We start from the raw sequence: 25,424 nt of genomic DNA on the forward strand, positions 1-25,424 counted from the left end.
AGAGCAGGACTTAAAGGAGGATTTAAGCTGTTCATTATCTAATTTAAGCTGTTCCTTATCTATATTAACGATTTTGGAGACAATCTGAGCAGCCTTCTTCCGTTGTTTGCAGATGACGCTGTCGTTTATCGACCAATAAAGTCATCAGAAGACTAAAGCAAACTGCAAAACGATTTAGAAAAGATATCTGAATGATGCGAAAAATGGCAGTTGACCCTAAATAACGAAAAGTATGAGGTCATCCACATGAGGTCTAGAAGGAACTCGTTAAACTTCGGTAACACGATAAATCAGTTTAACCTAAAAGCCGTAAATTCAACTAAATACCTAGGTATTACAATTACGAACAACTTAAATTGGAAGGAATAGTAAATGTTGTGGGGAAGGCTAACCAAAGACTGCGTTTTATTGGCAGGACACTTATAAAATGTAACAGACCTACTACGGAGACTGCCTACACTAGCTTATCCGTCCTCTTTTAGAATACTGCTGCACGGTGTGGGATCCTTACCAGATAGGACTGACGGAGTACATCGAAAACGTTCAAAGGAAGGAAGCACGTTTAGTATTATCACGAAATATGGGAGAGAGTGTCACAGAAATGATACAGGATTTGGGCTGGACATCATTAAAAGAAAGGCGTTTTTCGTTACGACGGAATCTTCTCACGAAATTCCAATCACCAACTTTCTCCTCTGAATGCGAAAATATTTTGTTGACACCGATCTACATAGGGAGGAACGATCACCAAGATAAAATAAGGGAAATCAGAGCTCGTACGGAAAGATAAAGGTGTTCGTTCTTTCCGCGCGCTATACGAGATTGGAACAATAGAGAATTGTGAAGGTGGTTCGATGAACCCTCTGCCAGGTACTTGAATGTGGTTTGCAGAGTATCCATGTAGATATAGATAAGCAAAAACTTCCATCTCTTTTTATAAGGACACTTGCTAATTCAATCTGAAGTGCTTCCTTAATAATTCCATCCCAATAGTTGTCGGCGTGCGGCGAGGCTGGTTCGCCTCTCACAATCTTTTAAACAATCAGTCCATCTGTCTGGGTAGGTTTCTAGTTTCCTGACACTTTGCGATGGTAGATATTGGTTTGGACGACAAAACCAGCGTTGTCGAAAATTCGACTAAATACCTACCACGGAAAGTCTACATACCTCCAGTCCATGGGCAATAGCTAAAAGTTAGTTAAACTATCGAGTGTTCTGGATTCTTGCAAGAGTCGATTGAACACACGTCAATGCTTTCCTTTAACTTTGTTTTATTGCCTGTAAACCATGGAAAATGTCTGTATCCCATCATCAGTTATGCAATGTCACTGACTGTCTCTGTTACAAGTTCACACCTGAAAGCAGCCAGATGATGTTTAGTCTGACCCGATATTTTGAACGTCCTAAACAGTCACTGACACACGACTACCTGCGAGTTAAAACAGCCAGTCGTTCAGTAGGCTTCTTGTACAGAAGTGGTCGCCATGGCGTCTCGTAAGCTGCAAGAAACACGGCACGAGGAATTTATGTACATGAGATGTTCACACGCGAATATCTCCTAAAAGCACCGGCCGCTGTGGCCGAACGGTTCTAGGCTGTTCAGTCCGGAACCACGCTTCTGCTACGGTCGCAAGTGCGAATGCTGCCTCGGGCATGGATGTGTGTGATGTACTTAGGTTAGTTAGGTTTAAGTAGTTCTAAGTCTAGGGGACTGATGACCGTAAGTCCCATAGTGCTTAGAGCCATTTGAACCATTTTTACGTCCAAAAACAACCACTCACATAGCTCAAACTATCACAAAATACTCAGTACTGTAGTCTCTTTTCGTCAAATGACACGAGAACCGATCAAACGCGCGAGTTTCTTCATTTTGGTACAAATTTGATCAGTTCGGTTTAACTTAAGTGTTTAATAGAAGACGTTCCCGAGGGACTTCTCGGCTCACAGATCTGGAGCACAACGTGCTACTCAGACGCACGGGTAATGCTGAGTTCCTATTGGCTGGTATGTGAAACATCCAGTCAGATCATTTCGAGCACTTCCATACTCGCGCTATTGTTAATGTCAGCCAATCAGATTATCACAAATAATTACGAAACTAAATAAAATGTAGTGAAAACAAAATACGATTCTTTGCTACAAAAGAAGTTGAAAATTTAATACTCAACGCCCCTCCTGGCTGCCTTCCACAATATCAAGTTCACTTGGAAATACGAACCAAATTTACCGTATTGCACGAGAACTGCCTCATGCATATATTTATGTAATTTTATTAAAACATCATATCCTTACTTTACGTATGTCCTCCATTCACTCCCTGTCCCTCCAAAACACACAAGCAAAACACGATGTAATAACAGTTTTCCGAAGTACTTTTAATTGCGTCAGAAATCTGTGGCGATTTATGAACCTATCCTCTTGGTTGTACTTTCAGTTGACATTCTCGAACTCAGTTTCATAATGCCAGCACTTTTATTACGTGTTTTACGTAAGAATTTATAGAAGGGATTGATTTAAAATTTGAACGGTATGTCTCGTTATTCGTAGAATTTAGTAAACAAAGTATGAAAAAGAGCGATTAGTTTTTAATAGTAATCCTTCAGATTCATAGATAATTTGTGTAACGTACGAGGGGCGTTTGAAAAGTCCGTGCAAAAATAAAAACTACTTAAGTGTTTGGGGTAAACCTTTTTTATTTCTCGACATAGTCTTATACACTTCGCCCAACTGTTCTAATTTGTTGATCCCTTCCAAATAATAGGAACTGCCCAAGTCTGCAAAACAGCTATCAGTTGCTGCAATCACCTCCTCGTTTGAATAAAATTGTCCCACATGCCATTTCTTCAAAGTGGGGAACAAATAGTAGTCCGAGAGAGCCACGTCTGGAGAACAGGGGGGGGGGGGATGTGAAACTAGTTGTAACCCTATTTCCATTAATTTTGCGACCACAACTGCTGAGGTGTGTGCTGGTGCATTGTCGTGATGGAAAAGGACTTTTTTGTAGTCCAATCGCGTTTTTCTTGCAGCTCGGTTTTCAAACGGTCCAGTAACAATGAATAATATGCACCTGTAATAGTTTTGCCCTTTTCCAGATAGTCGATGATGATTATCCCTTGCGAATCCCAAAAGACAGTCGCCATAATCTTTCCGGCCGAAGGACTGGTCTTCGCCTTTTTTGGTGCAGATTCTCCATTGGTAACACATTGTTTAGATTGTTGTTTGGTCTCAGGAGTATATTAATGTAGCCATGTTTCATCCACAGTGACGAAACGACGCTTAAAGTCCTGCGGATTCTTCCTGAACAGCTGCAAACCATCCTTGCAACACTTCACTCGATTCCGTTTTTGGTCAAGCATGAGCAATCACGGAAACCATCTTGCGGATAGCTTTCTCACGTCCAAATGTTTATGCAAAATATTATGTACCCGTTCATTCGAGATGCCCACAGCAATAGCAACCTCACAGCATCTTAACTCTTCTGTCATCCATCACCATATCGTGGATTTTATCAATGATTTCTGGAGTCGTAACCTCCACAGGGCGTCCAGAACGTTTAGCATCACTTGTGCCCATGTGACCACTCCGAAAATTTTGAAACCACTTATAAACTGCTCTAATCTAAGGAGCAGAGTGACCGTAATTTTTATCAAGCTTCTCTTTAGTCTGCTGAGCGGTTTTGCTTTTCATAAAGTAATGTTTAATCAATACACGAAATTCTTTTTCGTCTATTTTTTGACAATCACTCGACTTCCTTGATTCACACGAATGCCAAACACAAAGAAATCGACCAGTATGGCTGAAACTTGGTGTGCGTTCTTTCCAAAGATGCTACTAACTAAACACGACCTCGATACGCGCCGGTGGTGCCATCTCTCGGACTCTGCACGGACTTTTCAAACGTCCCTAGTATTGCACACAGCATTAGTAAAGTACACGGTTCGCTCAGGTCAGTAGCCAGCATCGCATCAGTTGTGGAGCGTGAGAACGAAAATATGCTCTCCTGCCAGCTCCAATACGCTTTCAATACAAGATGACAACTCGTAATACAAGTGCACGCAAGAATCTCTGTCTTGTTACAATCTGTAAGATGACCGGTACTAAGGCAACGTTCTGCAGTATCAGAATACGGATGCTGTGACTCCCATGATCATGGTGGTCTGACCAATGTATGAGATGCCCCAACTGCAAAGGGAGACAAAGCAACTCGAGAGAAGAGAGGGACCACGCCTGTACTTAATAAAATATCAGAATCATTCAAGCACAATCGCTCTAACCGATGTGAGAAATCCTCGAAGCTCTTAATGTGCTGTACATACCAACCTACCAGTGAACTTAATATAAAAGTGTTTCCTATCTGATCCGGACTGGGTATCACATCAGATCTAGAACTCGGCAGATTTGTTATGTGTGGTGTGCGTACTGACCTGTCGCTCTAACGAAGTAGACGAGTGTCAGTAATATGTCTCGTGGTTTTATCGTGGCGTGCTTATCTTCTGCCGTTGGTCAGATGATAGGAATGCCACTTGCACGCTTAGAGTAGCAGATTGACGGTGACCAACTTTAAACAGAACTTGATTAATTTTCACACACATTTATTAAAACAGTAACAAGCATAAACCTTACGTAACTTGATTCTGGATGCTATTTACAATTGACAATCTGAAGTTCCTTTGGTCTTGGTACGTTAATCTTATTCTCACATATCTCTGATACTTAACAAAGTGTCTATACATTTATCTTCATGGCTATGTACAGGAATATGATAATCTTGTTAGGCCCATACTGAAACTTGACTATAGACTGGTACAGACTAATGCCGACTGGTACAGACTGGTGCAGACAAATGCAGACTGACTAATCGGAGGTCTGTACAATTATAATACCTTGCGCATTCAGGTATCACTGAGCGACTGTGATCCGCAACGAGAAAAGGTTCTACATTAGCAGCAATCTCATTGGCTGCGTTACATATTAATACGCGGATGGCGGAAGCAGAATTTGGTCCGTCTCTAAGGCAGCGCCATCTCGTAGAGCGGAGATGGACGAGTGCTGCGCCTGCGCTGTTGTGCTTAGTGGGGTGCGCTCTAGTGGGAAAAGTTGTGTACGCGCTGACTACGCGGAACTATGTACACAACATTGTGTCGATTGGAAGCACTGCGTTTGAACGAGTGTAATATTTTAGTATCTTTTGATGTGGTCTCTCATTTCTCCTGCAGTCCTCTGTCTGATTCGTCACAGTTAAGTGTTACAGTAACAGGAGGAAGGACAGTCTGTACCCACAATGTAAAAATTGCAAATATTAATGATCCATTATCTCAGAACTTCGATAGAGACCCGAAATTTTTGAGAAGTACTATAATTACTGAAGCAGATTCAGAACGTACAGATAAACAAGTAACTAGTTACGATTTTTGTCAATTATGCTCAATCGTCTCATTGGAAACTCCACTTTTACCTCTCTAAGGAAAAAACCGTTGGAGGTAGATGTGCTTTAGTGGTTCACGTACTACAGTGTACTGAGGGATAACAAAGTGTAAAATTAGGTACAGGGATAATGACTGAGATATTTTTAATTGTTTTCAGGAAATCTACTTCAAAATTTCAGGTGATATCAAGTCACCTGTGGAGGCGTGCCAGCTCTAGCAACAACCAGACCTATAGTCATCCTGTTTTTGACCATCAAAGCCCCGCCTCTTGCCTCTTTAATGATTTCTCCATCTGCAGACTCAGCTTTCACGATTCTAAATTGATCCTTTCATTGGAAGGCTTGAATTGTATTGGGTACTGAAGTACTATCAAGGGTTGCTCTACTGACCTAATTCATAGCTTGTTACCACATTAAACGTTATCATAGCATCACAAACGCCCCGACATAGAGTTTTCGCTCATAGAAATAATATTTTTAGTATGCAGGTCCAAATGAAGTTATTGAAAGACTCAACTGGGTTTTGTGTTCGACTATGGAGACATTTTGATATGGAGCTAACTCCATATACAATAGATTAATAGCTTCCGTCAGTGTAGACACTATGCTCTTTCTGTGCATGAATTGTTCCTCTGTATCTGCTGCCTGAGCTTCGCAGTGCTGAATCAGCTCCTGGTGGACAAAGAACACGTATAGGGGTATCGTCAGCGAATTATGTGTTGAAGATTGTATACCACACTGGACCTTTCATCTCTTGTAAGTTATATGGATCACATGTTATTGTCATTACACAATAAAGCTGGAGTTCTTCAAGGTATATATCTCCAAGTCTTCCGTTATATTTAGAGTTTATCTTTACAATGCAACACTTGCAAATCTCAACATGCATGTGGAATACCGCCTTTTCTGTTTACACAGAACACGTACATGAAATCAAGAAACAAATAGTTGAAAACCACAGCCTTCTAGAATGAATATTTCCAGATATAGAGATACTCAAGTACGTCAACGTAAAAGAACTGGATTTTATTAAGTTTGCACTATTAACGTTAAATTGACAAAAGGTACAATTGGAATTATTTGTCGAATAATACATCAAATTCCAGAACGAGATGTTCACTCTGCAGAGGAGAGCGCGGTGATATGAAACTTCCTTGCAGATTAAAACTGTGTGCTGGACCGAGACTCGAATTCGGGACCTTTGCCTATCGCGGTCAAGTGCTCTACCATCTGGGGCTGTGGAGCCGGGGCATGAGTTGTGTTTGGGTAGCTCAGATGGTAGAGCATTTTCCTGCGAAAGGCGAAGGTCATGAGTTTGAGTCTAGGTCCGGAATACAGTTTTAATCTGCCAGGAAGTTTCATACATCAAATTGTTCACGAAATACCAAATATCATTATGAGACTGTAATTGGAAAATGTCACTTTTAGACAGTTTCACCGTACTTACTCTCTTTATCTAAACCGTCTCGACAAGTGTTGACTTTCATTTCCTTTTTATTCAGTGACCTGTTCTGTGAAAATACAAATGGAGTCTCCTGTTGTTGCTAATCTCTTTACAGAAAATAGCAGGGAAAGTGCGTTGGAGTCAGCGGCATTGGCAAACTTTTTCAGATATTTTGATGGTATTTTCGTTGTACGACCTCATGGAATTGTGAATTTTAACGGTTTTCTTAATTCAACGGATGCGAATGTTCGATTTACCATGGAGTTGGAAAAGAATGACTGCCTTCCCATTCGTGCTCTAGTGATTGGTTGGTTGGGTTGTGGATTAAAGGGACGAAACTGTGCGGTTATCAGTCCCTTTTACCATAGTCAGATAGCTCACGAATTAAAACAATACCCACAAAGAATCATATCGCCTGAAACCCAGGGAAGGAACCAAATGCGTTAAACGAAACGTGTAACCTCACTGAAGGAGACAACGAAAGAAGCAAGCCAAAAGTGAAAACATTAGCTAAAAGTAAAAAAGCAGTAGAAGGTGTTAAAACAACGTAGCTGACCGCAAGAATAAAAAAGGATCAGCCAACGACAACGCAACACACTAAAATCTCTCCAATTTCCTGTACATCTCTGCAGTATGTTGTAAACAATTATGGCATAGCCTCCGTATTTGCCAAAGTGCCACAATAATCTATCACTCCTAGGGCTAGTCTATCGGACGTCACATATCAATATATCTATACATCGGAGTACTATATGCGATATTTTAATCCATAATTGTGCAGGCAATATATTCGTGACATCGATATGTTTTTAGCGATATAATCGAGTAATATTATTATCACAGTTTAACTCATAATAAAACTGAATGCTACTTTTCTTTTAGTAGTGAAATACGCTGAGGTAACAATAGTCATGGGATAGTAATATGCACATATACAGATGCCAACAGTATCATATACCCAAGGTATAAAAGGGCATTTGTCCACAGGTGATTCATTTCAAAAGGTTTCCTATGTGATTATGGCTGAACGACGAGAATTAACAGGCGATTAACGTGGAATGTTGATACGTTTCTCTCGAGACGGAGTAAGTATCGAAAGAATGAGTCGATTATTAAAGTGCTCCGTATCGAAACAAAAGTATCGAATACATGCTCCCGTTTACTTGTGCCGAGAAGTCCCAGAGTGAGCGACAGTAAGATGTGTGGCTATGGGTACATATGGTATTACTGTCGCCCCCATCTCCCCTATCCTCTTCGTGGCTGGCACGTCTCTAGAACGAACTGCGTTAAGCCTCCGCTCGAGCTCACATTTCTCTACATTTTCTCATCGTTATCGTTTCCGTAGATGTATGTGGGAGAATCTGACCGACAGTCCGAGTCTTCTTTTAAATGTACGCTCTCTCAATGTTGACAGTAAACTTCTCCGTAATCCAGAACGCTCCATTTGTAGCGTGTGCAACTGGAGATTGTTGAAGATCTCCATAACGCCATGGTACCAGACGATCCCGTGATGAAACGCGCCGATTTTAGTTGTATCTTCTTTACGCTACTGCTAAGACATCCTGGTGAGGCTCCAACGTTGATGCATAATACTAGACAGTCGGCTAAACGAGTGTTTTCCAAGTTATTTGTTTCGTGGATGAATTTCATTTTATTTAAGACTCTCAGGGAATTCCAGCGTGACATCAGCATGTCCTGTAAATGATTTTAGGTGGCCATTCCACTTTAGATATAACACACGGTTACTTCTATGTAGTTCACGGGTCGTACTATTTCCAGCGATTTATGCCAATAGTAAAGTTTCTCTTCCCCTCTTTGAGCGCAGTGCGTTACATTAACTGACGTACAGCGTAAACTGCCAGTTCCTGCACCAGTCACCTGACTTTTCTGGTCGTCCTATATTTCTACACTCTCTTCCGGCTTTGCAATCTTCCCACACACGGTAGTACCATCCTCGAAAGTCCTAGTTACCTTCTGACGTTACCCACGAGATCTGTTGTATACAGCGTGTTACAAAAAGGTACGGCCAAACTTTCAGGAAACATTCCTCACACACAAAGAAAGAAAATATGTTATGTGGACATGTGTCTGGAAACGCTTACTTTCCATGTTAGAGCTCATTTTATTACTTCTCTTCAAATCACTTTAATCATGGAATGGAAACACACAGCAACAGAACGTACAAGCGTGACTTCAAACACTTGTTACAGGAAATGTTCAAAATGTTCTCCGTTAGCGAGGATACATGCATCCACCCTCCGTCGCATGGAATCCCTGATGCGCTGATGCAGCCCTGAAGCATGGCGTATTGTATCACAGCCGTCCACAATACGAGCACGATGAGCCTCTACATTTGGTACCGTGGTTGTGTAGACAAGAGCTTTCAAATGCCCCCATAAATGAAACTCAAGAGGGTTGAGGTCAGGAGAGCGTGGAGGCCATGGAAATTGGTCCGCCTCTACCAATCCACCGGTCACCGAATCTGTTGTTGAGAAGCGTATGAACACTTCGACTGAAATGTGCAGGAGCTCCATCGTGCATGAACCACATGTGTCGTACTTGTAAAGGCACATGTAGCAGCACAGGTAGAGTATCCCGTATGAAATCATGATAACGTGCTCCATTGAGCGTAGGTGGACGAAACTGAAATGAGCTCTAACATGGAAATTAAGCGTTTCCGGACACATGTCCACATAACATCTTTTCTTTATTTGTGTGTGAGGAATGTTTCCTGAAAGTTTGGCCGTACCTTTTTGTAACACCCTGTATATTGTACACACAACAATCGCTTCATATATTCTCTTAGTTACTTCCACATTCGTCTATATCGTTTCCGTAAGAGCAACACGTACTGTCCGTTCTAAATGAACCTGTACTCCTAGAAATTTTTGAGTGTCGCTGTTTGGATCTCGTTATTTGACTTCAGACAGTTTACTTCGAAATGATTGATACAGGAAAATGCGTCTGGAATGACATGAAGTGGAACGACTACCCATTCCGTCAGTTATTGTGGTGCTATCATGGTCGATAGATGAATTGAATGAGACGAGAATTTCGCTAAAATGACTAGAAATGCGCGTTGTAATGTACAGCAAAATTCCTTATGCAGTGTGAACGTTGACGTTTAGTTACACCAGAAGAAATTGGCAGTGCGGAACATATTGTTCAAGTCCGCTCAGCACCCTGAAAAAGCATACTACACAGAATCAACATGGTCTCACATTTCCGGAATTTTAGATTGCACCATTTCTTTCCGGTAAAGTACCACTTTTATATTAAACGCGAATACAAAACGTAAAAAGTGGAACTTACGTAATCTTTTTGTAGAAAGAATATGTCCACAATTAGGTCTACATGATTGGAGACTTAGACGTCATGCATCCTTTTGATGAAACTGAAATTATGTTGGGCTTACAAGATAGTGAACTTTTATTACGCACTTCCATGCACCAACAAATGATATAATACGCCCACAATGTGCAACGGTATTTTTATGACTTTTCTCTGTGGATGCTGTTGTTTCGATTAATGAAGCTATAAGAACATTAAACAGCGTAATTAAAATTTTGTGTGTTGATGGTGCCAGGGAAGATGCAGTGTACGTTATTACACACTAGCAACTGGGTAACTGATTTACTTAAGAAATAATTTTTATTATCATCTGGTATGAGAGGCTGAGTATATTTATGTCAGCGAAAATTAAAACGTTCAGTGTCAGAGGAAACGCAAATATTTCAAATGTTCAAATGTGTGTGAAATCTTATGGGACTTAACTGCTAAGGTCATCAGTCCCTAAGCTTACACACTACTTAACCTAAATTATCCTAAGGACAAACACACACACCCATGCCCGAGGGAGGACTCGAACCTCCGCCAGGACCAGCCGCACAGTCCATGACTGCAGCGCCTTACACCGCTCGGCTAATCCCGTGCGGCCACAAATATTCCAATTAACTATGCACAAATCACAAAAAGAATGTATGTACGAAGTTAAGTTCTGAAATTAACATTCTGTCCAGCGTGATGTATTAAATTCATTATGTTCACGTCGGTGTTAGAATTGATTAACTATGCACAAATGACAAAAAGAATCTCGCTGAAGAAAGGCAAAGAAGTCGTAAGAGCAGAACAGCAATACAACTGTTATTCATTCAGATTTCTTTTCGTCAGTGTTGGATTGTGGTAGCACATAATAACATCGCCTTTTTTCACTTGCTGCCTTATTACATTTCACTAATTCAACTCACTATAAATGATGAATATCTTCACATAAAGATGAAGATAACTTCATAGCACAATAACAATGATAACATTACTTATTTAGTTGTATCATCGTCACTTTTGGACTGCAGTAACATGCACTATGTGATCAAAAGTATCCTGATACCTGGCTGAAAACGACTTACAACATCGTGGCGTGGCGCCCTCCATCCATAATGCTGGAATTCAGTATGGTGTTGGCCCACGCTTAGCCTTGATGACAGCTTCCACTCTCGCAGGCATACTTTCAATCGGATGCTGGAAGGTGTCTTGGGGAATGGCAGCCCATTCTTCACGGAGTGCTGCACTGAGGAGAGGTATCGATGTCTGTCGGTGAGGCCTGGCACGAAGTCGGCGTTCCAAAACATCCCAAAGGTGTTCTATAGGATTCAGGTCAGGACTCTGTCCATTACAGGGATGTTATTGTCGTGTAACCACTCCGCCACAGGCCGTGCATTATGAACAGGTGCTCGATCGTGTTGAAAGATGCCATCCCCGAATTGCTCAACAGTGGGAAGCAAGAAGGTGCTCAAAACATCAATGTAGGCCTATGCTGTGACAGTGCCACGTAAGACAACATGGGGTGCAAGCCCCCTCCATGAAAAACACCATAACACCACCGCCTCCGAATTTTACTGTTGGCACTGCACGCGCTGGCAGATGGCGTTCACCGGGCATTCGCCGTACCCACACCCTGCCTTCGGATCGCCACATTGTGTACCGTGATTCGTCACTCCACACAACGTTTTTCCACTGTTCAATCGTCCAATGTTTACGCTCCTTACACCAAGCGAGGCGTCATTTAGTATTTACCGGCGTGATGTGTGGCTCATCAGCAGCCGCACGACCATGAAATCCAAGTTTTTTTTTCACCTCCAGCCTTACTGTCATAGTGCTTGCAGTGGATCCTGACGCAGTTTGGAATTCCTGTGTGATGGTCTGGATTACTCATTACGACCCTCTTCAGTTGTCAACAGTCTGTCACTCAACAGACGAGGTCGGTCTGTACGCTTTTGTGCTGTACGTGTCCCTTCTCGTTTCCACTTCACTATCACGCCGGAAACAATGGACCTAGCGATGTTTAGAAGTGTGAAAATATGGCGTACAGTTCCACGGAGCGCCCCATTCTGCTCTCTTACGATGTCTAGTGACTAATGAGGTCACTGATATGGAGCACCTGGCATTAGGTAGCAGCAAAATGCACTTAATATGAAAAACGAATGTTTTTAGGGGTGTCCGAATACCTTTGATCACATAGTGTATGAGGAATTTTACCACAGTCAGAAAAAAAGGTTCAATGTGCATCAAACAGATTGGCTTTTGACACATTTTGCAACAATATTTTGACAGTCTTTTCTTTACTGTGCAGGTATTACTCCTTTTTCTCTCGCTTGCTGTTGTTTTTTCTGCTTTCGTCTTATGCTTCATCTTCATGCATTGGCCTATAATGTTGTAGGCTCAGTTGAAGATCCCTGTGAACTCCTGCGGTGTCCAAACTTCTTCGAACCAAGTGAGGCAGAACTAATGTATGAGATAGCTGTTACAGGAATCCTTTTCTTCTGATACAATTCTCATTGTTGCCGCAATAGATTACTTGTGTATTGATTACACTCATATTGATCACAGCAAAAAATATAACCATGCGCCAAAGGCGCACATTTCTTGCAACGTTGTACGAAGAGCAACTTACCCGTAGTGTCGACTCCACCTTTGGTACTATTATAAAATGGTACAACCGGTGGTTTGAGTTTATCTACAGTGTCAGCATGTATTGATTTATCGTCATGCGAACTTGATGATAGGATCACACACTTCGCCTTTCTAGGAACGTAGGAAACTAGAGTACATCCTTTCTTGAAGCCAAAAAGTGAATTGTTGGCGGCCCTTCATTTACTGGTAGCACACTCCGGAGGAATCTCATGCTTACTTTTCTTCATAGTTCTAACAAAAGAAATATTCTTCCTTCGTAACTCTTCTATTAAGCCAATACTAGTCACATTTCGACGTGACTGATAAAAATGTTCACGTAGTCGCTGAACATCAGAGGGTTTATTGCTTACGTGATATAATCCTTCTGGTTGCAACCCAGCGTATATTTACAAATTATACAAGTAAAATACTTGGGAATCCACAAAGTATATGCTGTATCTTAATCACATATTTGTTTGGTTTGCTAGGGATATACGGGGGTAATCCCAAAAGCAGGCTCTCCTATTTTTTTATAAGTACATAGACCTGTTTATTTCTACAATGGTTTGCATCAGTTTACAGCTTGAACATTTAGCTATTTTTCGCTATAATCACCATTTCTGTCGATGCATGTTTGTAGACGCTGTGGCAGTTTTTGTATGCCCATGTCATACCAGCTCGCCGCCATGCTGTTCAGAAAGTTATGAACCTCTTCTTTCACCTCGTCTCGGAACTAAATCGCTGGGACCACAGTTAACGCTGTATAACGCCTCTTCTTCTTGATGATTTGGTTTGATTTGTACTTGGCCTCAGCTAAAACTCGGCGACAGTCGGTAGAGTGTTGAGATCGTTATCAAGTTACGAAGACGACGACGTTACACAAAATAACAATGCTAAACCGAAATGTCGACGTGCGTGAGATATTTACTTCATCAAGAGTCGTAATTAATCGTACGTAATCGATGTTTAACTGATTAATGACGAAATATTAATGATACAACCAATACAGTCACATCCACAACAAATTCCCTACACGCTGGTCGTAGTTTCAAGTATCTAAGAAATCGTAACAGTGAGCTTCTTATTTGAGTCAAAGATTCTACACAAGCGCCGAGCGCTACAGTAAAATATTATTGCTGCGCGTAACTATTACTCGGGAGTTCCATGTCAATAATTTGATAGAATTTTAAATCACAAATGCACGACTTGGCACGAGAGGGTGTTTTATTGCACAATATCACTCACTTCCTAACCGAGCCTTGAGAAGAAAACTTTCCCAGGTGTGAGGAGAATTTAAATTATACGCTTCGGACCTATCACTGAAGTTCCCTAAACCACTGGCTATTATGAATGAAAATTGTCTATCAATGTTCGTTGCCTAAATCACTGTCTAAGTAATGTTTAGTTCAATTATCTAGTTAAAAGTTCACTTTATTCTAGTAGGTAAAAGTACTCCGTTCGAATTCCAATGCCGTGATATTTAAAGTCAGAAGATCGTATTACTGCGTCATAATAGATCGCACTTATTCAATCTCAAAAACAATCCAAGCGCGCCTACATGTATGAACATTCAAATATATGACCTCCTTCGGCTAACTCTCGTAACGTAGTGACAATGTATTGAATTATACTTAGTCATTACTCACGATTCCCAAAAAGTACTCACACGGAGTATTCTTTGAAATCGTTGGTTCTGCTTTGCGATTATTATGATTTTTTATTTTAATTTTACTTAAATTTAATCTTTCTTTCGTAGATTGCTAAAGTGTCAAGTCTTAGATTCCTGATTTAATTACTTGTTATTGTCCTAACAATAGTGATAAATGGAACTTCGTTCGCTTATTCACTTTTCTGGGAATTTGGGAGTTGGGGGAAATCTTTGGAGTATTGGGAGCTAATTTTTGATTTTTATTTCTCGTCCGAGGAAGTGGCATTACAGCTGACAGGTACTGTGAGACTCTGAAAAAACTCAAACGGGCAATTCAGAACCGGAGAAGAGGAATGTTGAGCAAGGGCGTACACGTTCTCCATGACAACGCTCGCCCACACATCGCTCGGCAAACCGTTGCTCTCCTGCAACAGTTTCAGTGGAAAATAATCACCCACCCAACCTATAGTCCTGACTTGGCGCCCAGTGACTATCACCTGTTCCCTAGGTTAAAAGAACATTTGGCCGGAAAGCGATTCAGCTCCGACAACGAGGTGAAAGAAGAGGTTCATAACTTTCTGAACAGCATGGCGGCGAGCTGGTATGACATGGGCATACAAAAACTGCCACAGCGTCTACAAAAATGCACCGACAGAAATGGTGGTTATACCGAAAAATAGCTAAATGTTCAAGCTGTAAACTGATGTAAACCATTGTAGAAATGAACAGGTCTATGTACTTATAAAAAAATAGACCTTACTTTTAGGATTACCCTCGTATATTGGTGAAAACTGCATCTTCCACGGAATCCTTACAGTTTCTCGTCTAGTGTAACATTTTCTCCGAGAGTATAGGATTTCTGACAGTTCTGTCTAAATATTTCTCAGTACGCTGTTATCTTGTCTTATCGTTTCCTTTCAATTGTTTTTTTGTGTGTGATACGTTACAATACAGCATCACCGGTCTTTTGTGGTCTAACTGTGTTGGTGAGGCAGTAAATCTGTCCACAGGGCAGTCACACTCCGTTACTGCAATACACTTTGGGGGTGTGGCGGTGGGATGGGTGGTTCAAATGGCCCTGAGCACAATGGGACTTAATATCTGTGGTCATCAGTCCCCCTAGAACTCAGAACTACTTAAACCTAACTAACCTAAGGACATCACACACATCCATGCCCGTGGCAGGATACGAACCTGCGACCGTAGCGGTCATGCAGTTCCAGACTGAAGCGCCTAGAACCGTAAGGCCACACCGGCCGGCCGTGGCGGTGGGACCTTTAGTCCCGTACCACCCTCAGACAGTGACAGTATTAAATCAGTCAGGCGGAAAAATTTAGCATAACGTGGGCAGGTAGGGTGGGAGAGTATTGGACGTAGAATGGGGGCTAGTCCCGCCGAGGGATGCATCCGTGAAGGGCGTGCCAGGCCTATCGTTAGCCTTGGTCGGAATCCAATTCCTCTAGGATGGTTGGGGGGAACCAGATGTCGATGCCAGCGGCGTGGAAGTGTGGTCCCAATGTGGCGTAACCCGTGGACACTGTCCCGCAAGGTATCCACTTTGTCATAGAGCCTTTTTTATTATTTATTGTGATATGTTACAATAGAGCTTTTTTTGTGATATGTTACAATACAGCATCACCGGTCTATTGCGGTCTAACTGTGTTGGTGAGGCAGTAAATTTATCCACAGGCCAGTGACTGCGTCACTGCAATTCATTTTGGAGGTGTGGCGGTGGGGCTTGTAGTCCCATACTACCCTCTGACGGTGACAATACTACATGAGTCAGGCAGAAAAATTTAGCCTAACGTGGGCAGGTATGGTAGGAAAGTATTGGACGTAGAATGAGGGCTAGTCCCGCCAAAGGATGCGTCCGTGGTGGGCGTGCTAGTCCTATCGGTAGCCATGGTCGGAATCCGATTCCTCTAGGATGGTTAGGGGAACCGGATGTCGATGCCAGCGGCGTGGAAGTGTGGTCCCAACGTGGCGTAACCCATGGACAGTGTCCCGCAAGGCATCCACTTTCTCATAGAGCCGCCGCGCGTTGTTGCGTATGGTCGTCTTTAGGGGGACGATATCCGCTTCCTCGTGGAGAGTGACAATTCTCGTGAGTGGCGGGGCGTGCAGGCTCCACCTGAGCACCTTGTTCTGCAGGCGCTGCAATGTCCGCATCCTGGTGACACTAATCGTGGCCCATGCAGCAGATCCATACGTGACGGCAGGCAGGATAACTGTTCGGTAAATGCGGAGCTTGGTATGCAGGTTAAGTTCCCTACTGCGAAAGAGCGGGTACAAAGCCCTGGTTAGCTTTTGCCCCTTGTTGGTGACATACTCCGCATGACAGTGGAAGAGCAACTTGTGGTCCATCTGGACCCCGAGATAGGTGGTTGTCGGGGACCAGGACACCTGCACACCTGCAATCGAAATATTGCGGCGGAGGACTGGGCTCCGTTTGGTGAAGTAGACTGCCGTAGTTTTGGTGGCATTGAGAGCTATTTTGTTTGTCCGGCACCAGGTGATGGTGCCTTCCACCTGTCGCTGGAGGCTGGCGACGACGGTGTCAGTAATGCGGCCAGTGGTGTATAGTGCTGTGTCGTCAGCATATTGTGCCACGTGGCACTCTAGGATCACCGGCATATCATTTACATAGATATTAAAAAGGATGGGAGATAGCACCGATCCTTGTGGAGTGCCTGCCGACAATTGGCGAATGCCAGAACGCATTCCCCGTTGAGAAACTAGGAAAGTTCTACCACGGAGGAAGTCATCCACGACTTGACATAAATATCCGGTATAGCGGTCTCTGTCAGCATCTTGTGTACGAGGGTGTCTTGCCAGATCTTGTCGTAGGCGTTGTGCAAGTTGGTTTGAAAGATCTACAGTGTATCTTGGTTAAAAGTGGGGCTAACTAAAACGCAATTTCTCTGTGGAATGGGACAAGAATTCCATTGGGCTCTGAAACTTCGTTCAATTTTAACGATTTCAGTTATTTGTCGAAGACACTTAAACTAATGTCAATTTCACTCATTTTTGCGATAATATGAAAATTAAATTGGGGACATACTCCAGAATAACTCTTTGTAAAGGGGAGATAAGCATTTTATGCTTATCGATAAGAATCTGGTCACTAACTTTTGTCACACTAACGGCGTTTATATATAACCAGAATTTGTTCGAGATTTGTGAGAGATCTTTGCATAATGTTCTCCTACAGCAGTCGTTGACGACTTCACGCATTGTCCTCTTTCACTCCCAAACTCGCTTCATTCGGTGTTCCCTACCTATAGTCCAGTGCTTGATCTTAGGCCTATAACGCGATGGTCGTTCAATCATTAAAAGTCTCATTATAGAGACTGTGTCGTATGGAGGATCCTTACAAGCAGAATCACTAAGCCCTCATTTAGTGAAACTACGCCTTATTATAACCCAATTCAGTATCCAACTATTAAATGTTGTAACGCTATCTGACTTCGACGTTGAAACATAAAATTGAAAGAATATTTCATTGTTAGGCAAATCGCCCAACTTTCTGAAAAGGAACCATAGCAGGAATAATTGAACATCAAAAAATTACAGAGAGCACTTGTGAAGATCTTACCAAATTTACGAACTGTAATAGTGACCTACTTATAGTCCCCCACTGTGGAACGGGAATCGAGGCCCCACCCTGCAATTGCAATAGTCATATTTGGAAAGTGAACAGCTGCTGGCAATATGTCTCAAAATCACTTGCATTAGTTGCTGTTAGAAAGATTTGAAACTGCATGTCCTACTGAGCAATGCTCGGCACACTGACACAACACTGTCTGTAGTTTTGTTTATGACACAAGAGCACACAGACTTCAGACTTCATAGACACTGGTACTACGTTTCTTCAATCGCTGATCTTCGTTATGATATGCATTCACAGCTGAAAGTACATTCAAAAACCGAAGTATTTATTGCTGAAATGCTTAAAGGGACCACACCCTGCCTATCTAACCCATGTTAATTTAGGCAAGTATTTGACCCATTTCTAAAAAAACTATTTGATGCAGGACCTTAATATTTTTACTGTATGTTACATGATTCTAATAGGCAACTGTACCAAACTCTACTTTATCCGTTTTATAGTTTTTAAGAAATACTTTTTTAAATTTATTAAGAAAAATATTAAGTTTTTCCGAAGAAAATCATTTTTTGTGAACTTCCTAATGGGGGACTATTAATGAATGTAGTCCCAGAAGTGGATTTTTATGTTATGCAGAGTCTCTGAAAATTTCATTGATTTATCTATTATAGTTTCTGATATAATGGGGCATATGCACTGAAAATTTTAGTTTGCGGAAAATTGACTTCAAAGAAAAAACTTTTGTAATTTGTTACTAACAGTTAATTAAAACTGTCCTGCTGCATATGATGGCCCTTCTTTGGCCTCCAGCAGGTCTTCCAGCTTCTTTTACACCTTCCTGGATGTTTGTCTTGCTTTCTTGGCCATATTAGATGCAGACCTGTCTGCATCGGCTATTCCTATTGTATCGCAGTGTTGCAGCCCTGTGGTCATATTTTCACCAGGATTAATTCCCAGCTTTATCAATACCCAACACTTTCCAGTATTACCACAACTGAATGTAATAACAGCATCATGAACTCCTAGTTTCATTGTATGCATGCCTACAAATACAGTTTTAGGAAGGCTGTTCCAAATTATGCTCTTAAAACATTCATTTGGGTTCTGTGCCTGCCTAAGCGGAACCTGTACAGAAAATTGGAATAGGGTTCATCATAAACATCATTTCCGCCCTTTTTATTGCTCATGAAAACCACACATTGCATGTTGTACCACCATACAGCGAGACCTTCAGAGGTGGTGATCCTGATTGCTGTACACGCCGGTACTTCTAATACCCAGTAGCACGTCGTCTTGCATTGACGCATGCCTGTAATCGTCGTGGCATACTATCCACTAGTTCATCAAGGCACTGTTGGTCCACATTGTCCCGCCCCTCAACGGCGATTCGGCATAGTTCCCTCAGAGTGGTTGGTGGGTCACGTCGTCCATAAACAGCCCTTTTCAATCCATCCCAGGTTGTTCGATAGGGTTCATGTCTGGAGAACATGCTGGCCACTCTAGTCGAGCGATGTGGCCATCCTCAAGGAAGTCATTCACAAAATGTGCACGATGGGGACGCGAATTGTCGTTCATGAAGATGGGTACCTCGCCAATATGCTGCCGATATCGTTGCACTATCAGTCGGAGGATGGTATTCAAGTATCGTACAGCCGTTACGGCGGCTTCCATGACCACCAGCGGCATCCGTCGGCCCCACATGACACCAGCCCAAAACAGCAGGGAGGCGTTCAGCCTGACCAGGTTGCCTCCAAACACGTCTCCGACGATTGTCAGGTTGAACGAATATGCGACAGTCATTGGTGAAGAGAACGTGATGCCAATCCTGAGCGGTCCATTCGGCATGTTGTTGGGCTAATCTGTACCGCGCTGCATGGTGTCGCAGTTGCAAAGATGGTCCTCGTCATGTACGTCGGGAGTGAAGTTGTGCACTGCGCACAGTTTGAGTAGTAACACGATGTCCTGCTGCAGGACGAAAAGCGTTATTCAACATGGTGGCGTTGCAAATTGGCTCTGTTTTAAATAGTGCAATTAATGACCTAAGTTCATGGCTTGTAGAAAATAAACTAACGCTAAATCACAGTAAGATTACTTTTTACAGTTTCTGACACGCAATTGAACAAAACCTGACGTTTTAATTTCACAGAACGGGTATATGATTAGTGAAACTGAACAGTTCTAATGTCTAGGTTGTCATATAGATAGTAAGCTGTCGTAGAAACCCACGTTCAGGATACTGTTCAAAGACTTAATACTGCCATTTTTACTATTCGAACGGTATCTGAAGTGAGTGATTGTTCGACAAGAAAATCAGTCTACTCTGCTTATTTTCATTCGCTTATGCCGTATGCTATTATATTCTGGGCTAAGTCTTCCCATTCTAAAAGGATATTTATATGGCTAAGAAACGGGCGGTTCGGGCAATGTGTGGTGTAAGTTCACGAACCCCTTCTTGACCCCTGTTCACGAGTCTGGGTATTTTGACATTGGCCTCTCAGTATATATATTCCTTACTGTCATTTCTTGTTAACAATATTAGCTTATTCCCAAGAATAAGCAGCTTCCACTCAGTTAATACTCGGCAGAAGTCAAACCTGCATTCGGAGCGGATTTCTTTAACTATTGCGCAGAAAGGTGTGCAGTATACTGCTGCATCCATTTTCAATAAGCTACCACTCGAATTCAGAAATCTTAGCAGTAATCCACTCGCTTTCAAATCGAAACTGAAGAGTTTTCTCATGGGTCACACCTTCTATTCTGTCGATGAGTTCCTTGAAAAATTAAGCTGATTCTTGTTGCTTTGTTGATTGCGTTTGCTTAAACTTACGGACTGGCTTTTTTCGGGTTCATAAACATTTATTTTTATCTGGTATTACTTTTATGTTGTAATTTCCCCGCCGCAGCCGCATTGGTCCACAACCCCACAACGACTACCGCAGTCCACTTCACCCCTCCGCCGCCCCACACCGAACCCAGGGTTATTGTGCGGTTCAGCCCCTGGTGGACCCCCAGGGAACGTCTCACACCAGACGAGTGTAACCCCTATGTTTGTGTGGTAGAGTAATGGTGGTGTACGAGTACGTGGAGAACTTGTTTGCGCAGCAATCAAAAATGGCTCTGAGCACTATGGGACTCAACTGCTGAGGTCATTAGTCCCCTAGAACTTAGAACTAGTTAAACCTAACTAACCTAAGGACATCACAAACATCCATGCCCGAGGCAGGATTCGAACCTGCGACCGTAGCGGTCTTGCGGTTCCAGACTGCAGCGCCTTTAACCGCACGGCCACTTCGGCCGGCTGCGCAGCAATCGCTGACATAGTGTAACTGAGACGGAATAAGGGGAACCAGCCCGCATTCTCCGAGGCAGATGGAAAACCGCCTAAAAACCATCCACAGGCTGACCGGTTCACCGGACCTCGACACAAATCCGCCGGGCGGATTCGTGCTGGGGACCAGGCGCTCCTTCCCGCCCAGAATGTAATTTCATGTACTGACACGTTCCATGACCTTGGAGATTTGCTCCTCAATTTGGTCCTACGGAACTTGACGTGTAAATAAATAAATAAATGGAGGGTTTTCTCGCCGGAGCAAGAAGCCATCCATTTTAGGGGGTCTATGCAAAGACGAATGAGGAGGACGTGGCTGGAAGGAGGTACGTCACGGTTGAGCTCTGTGCTTCACTGCATGCATCTTGTTGTCGGTCACTTCCAGCCACTCGGCTCCCGATCGATGCATGATTCTGTACCTCAACAGCGAGATGATAGGATGCAGGAGGATGGCGCACTGAAGTAACTGAGGATTACGACACGACTCCTTGGCTGCCAGATCCGCCCTTTCGTTCCCACAATTCCCATGTGCCCTGGTACCCAGCAGAAAGACGCCTCCTTCCCCAGTAGTTGGAGGAAGGCGTCCTCGATATTCTGGACTACTTTGTCTGTTGGGTACAAACGTTGTAGAGTGAAGCTCAGTCAGAGAATCAGAACAGACTGGAGAGTTAGCACTGGAAGAACGTCTCATCTGCTCCAGTGCCCGCGAGATCGCATATAATTCTGCGTCCAAGACAGTAAAGTGTTGAGGCAATCGGATCTCGTTCGACCTATACTTGAGTATTGCTCATCAGTGTGGGATCTGTACCAGATCGGGTTGACGGAGGAGTTATATCCAAGGAAGATCTAAATAAGAGCGGCGCGTTTCGTCACATGGTTATTTGGTAAGCGTGATAGCGTTACGGAGATGTTTAGCAAACTCAAGTGGCAGACTCTGCATGAGAGGCGCTCTGCATCGCGGTGTAGCTTGCTGTCCAGATTTCGAGAGGGTGCGTTTCTGGATGAGGTATCTAATATATTGCTTCCCCCTGCTTATACCTCCCGAGGAGATCTCGAATGTAAAATTAGAGAGATCCGAGCGCGCACGGAGGTTTTCCAGTAGTCGTTCTTCCCGCGAACCATACGCGACGGGAACAGGAAAGGGGGGTAATGACAGTGGCGCGTAAAGTGCCCTCCGCCACACACCGGAGTATAAATGCAGATGTAGATGCAGATCCGGAAAAATAACAGAGCAACCGACTGTGGCCCCCTGTTTGCACCTACCCGTAAACAAAACAAACAGTTGTGGTGGTCAGACAAAATGTCAGAAAATGTCGGATTAAAAACTGAAAATGGAGTGCAATCTCCCCTGTACCGCGCCAAATCTAAAATCACTCTGGGTCTCTGCGGTAACCAGGGTGGCAGACGGTTAAAACCTTGGATTTGCGGTTGTAAGGCGTTCCAGAGGCAGACAAGCACAGTAGAGTAGGCTGGCAAAATCGGAGCTGCAAGGAACTTGCCTGCCCAACGCACCACAAGTAGCCGCCGCCGCATGGTGAGTGGTCGTTGTGGGTACACTTCGTCTGGTCGATTAGAAGATGGGACCTCTCCACTGAGTGATCCCTGAGTGCTGTCTAATGCTTCTACAGGATTTTCTTTCCTCTCATATGATGTAGAATGTGTTTTGGTTGCTATTTCGATGTTAATTGCTACTTAAGTTTTCAGTCCTCTGATATTTGTTTGATAAAAGTGACCTGGTCTTAGTACAGATGTGCCACAGGCTGAGGAGGTGTCTTCATGGTGACTCCAAAAAATGTTCAAATGTGTGAGAAATCTTTTGGGACTTAACTGCTAAGGTCATCACTCCCTAAACTGACACACTACTTAACCTAAATTATCCTAAGGACAAACACACACACCCATGCCCGAGGCAGAACTCGAACCTCCGCCGGGACCAGCCGCACAGTCCATGACTGCAGCGCCTAGACCGTTCGGCTAATCCCGGGCGGCATGGTGACTCCTTTTGTCTGTACAATGGTGCAAATATGTCTTCCTTAGTGCTTGTTATATCGACAGCTTATTCAGTTGTCTGATTTCGGGATGATTTCTTTGTGTGATGAACCACAAGTGTGTTAACTCAGTTAGGAGACACTGGAATACAATTTATTTTATTTTATGAATATATCCATGGAGTCTCTTTCTGCCCTCTGAACGTTACAGAAGGGATTGCACCTAGCTTTTGTAGTACACATTTTGGAGGCAATTAAGTAATTTCGGCGTGCTCGCCTTGACTGAAGAAGATAGGTAGATTATACCACTTTTTTTTTTTTTTTTTTTTCCGTATGGCTAGGGCCCTCCGTCGGGCAGACCGTTCGCCGGGTGACGGTCCTTCAATTTGACGCCACTTCGGCGATCTGCAGTCGATGAGGATGATAGGGTGATGATGAGGACAGCACGAATACCCAGTCCCTGGGCAGAGAAAATTCCCCGACCCACCCGGGAATCGAACCCGGGCGCAGAGGATTGACAATCCGTCACGCTGACCATTCAGCTACTGGGGGGCGGACATTATACCACGTTAGAGTTCAAGACTGATGCCAAACAGTTTTAAATCCGAACTTAATGCTGAACTGTCCCGGGATATGTTGAATCATTGCAGCCACTGTGTGTGCGATGCCTCCGGTCAGGTTCGATTTCCTGCGCCTGTATTACCGTAACAGGTCGCTTCTCCTAACAGCGTCACATTAATTGACAACCTCTTAAGGTTCTTCTTCATCAGCCTTCCCTTGCTCGTCCGGAGCTAGTGTTCATTTTTACTACTAGTGGCACTTGTCAAATCATGGATTAAGAGCTGTAAGCTGCGACACTTTAGATGTATGTCTTGCGATCTGATGTTCCATCTGAATTTATGTTTCGTCTACTCGTGTGACGAGTACGGAATGTTGGATTTCTGTATAATAAATACCCCGATAGTGTCTTATGATTTACTTGTAACTTAGTTCTTGGCAACACACCGAAAATAAATGCTGATCAGCGTTTCTGTTACACTCTATTTCAAAAGCGCCACACTAGTTAATGTCTTTGATGTCTTCTCCTCATGAACGAGGTTGAATCAGAGTACTGAAATGCGTATAAGTGCTGTTTGCTTCTGACACTGATCAGCCAGAAGATTATGACCACCTACGTTGTAAGTAGGCTGTTTAGATTTTTATGTTGGCAACGCCACGTAGCGCTCTATATGAAAATCACTGACTGTGCTGTGTGAAGGCTGTGGTTGGTTTCCATTGTTGGAGTATATGCTATTGTAGTGTTGGGCAGTTGGCTTTTAACAGCACGTAGCGTTGAGCAGTTGGAGGTGAGCCGCCAGCAGTGGTGGATGTGGGGAGAGAGATGGCGGAATTTTGAGAGCGGACGATCTGGACGTGTGTCCATCACAAAAAGGAAATTTGTAAGACTGGATGTCATGAACTGATATACATGAGTTTTGAACACTATTAAGGTAAATAAATTTTTGTTCTTTATCAAAACCTTTCAATTGCTAACTATGCCTATCAGTAGTTAGTGCCTTCAGTAGTTTGAATCTTTTATTTAGCTGGCAGTAGTGGCGCTCGCTGTATTGCAGTAGTTCGAGTAACGAAGATTTTTGAGAAGTAAGCGATTTGTGAAAGGTATAGGTTAATGTTAGTCAGGGCCATTCTCTTGTAGGAATTGTTGAAAGTCAGAATGCGTTGCAGAAATGTCTGAGGTCGTTCAGTTTTGCTCAGCTGTTTGAAAATCAAATAACGTAAGGGGTTTACCAGCACATTAATTCACTAATTTTTCTAAAGGGACGTTTCAACGTAATGGCCGGTATGTTCAGCTCTGGCACGGCAGCGGCGACGCGACGTGGCACGGGAGCAATGAGACCTTGATGGGTTGCTGGAGGGAGTTGGGACCACATCTGCACACACGAGTCACCTAACTCCCGTATATTCCGGGCTGGGGGCCATGAGCTCTGGCGCCGTATTCAACCACATCCCAAATGTTTTCGATCAGATTGAGATC

At 43.1% G+C, this 25,424-nt stretch overlaps 1 protein-coding gene across 1 annotated transcript in view; it reads left to right on the forward strand.

Moving 5' to 3' along the window:
* Positions 1–25,424, forward strand: part of LOC124550894 (UDP-glucosyltransferase 2-like) — a 104,232-nt gene that overhangs the window by 62,695 nt on the left and 16,113 nt on the right. The gene's annotated exons all lie outside the window — the stretch shown is intronic.

Source organism: Schistocerca americana, chromosome 9 (assembly GCF_021461395.2).
Source record: "Schistocerca americana isolate TAMUIC-IGC-003095 chromosome 9, iqSchAmer2.1, whole genome shotgun sequence".
NCBI lineage: Eukaryota > Metazoa > Arthropoda > Insecta > Orthoptera > Acrididae > Schistocerca > Schistocerca americana.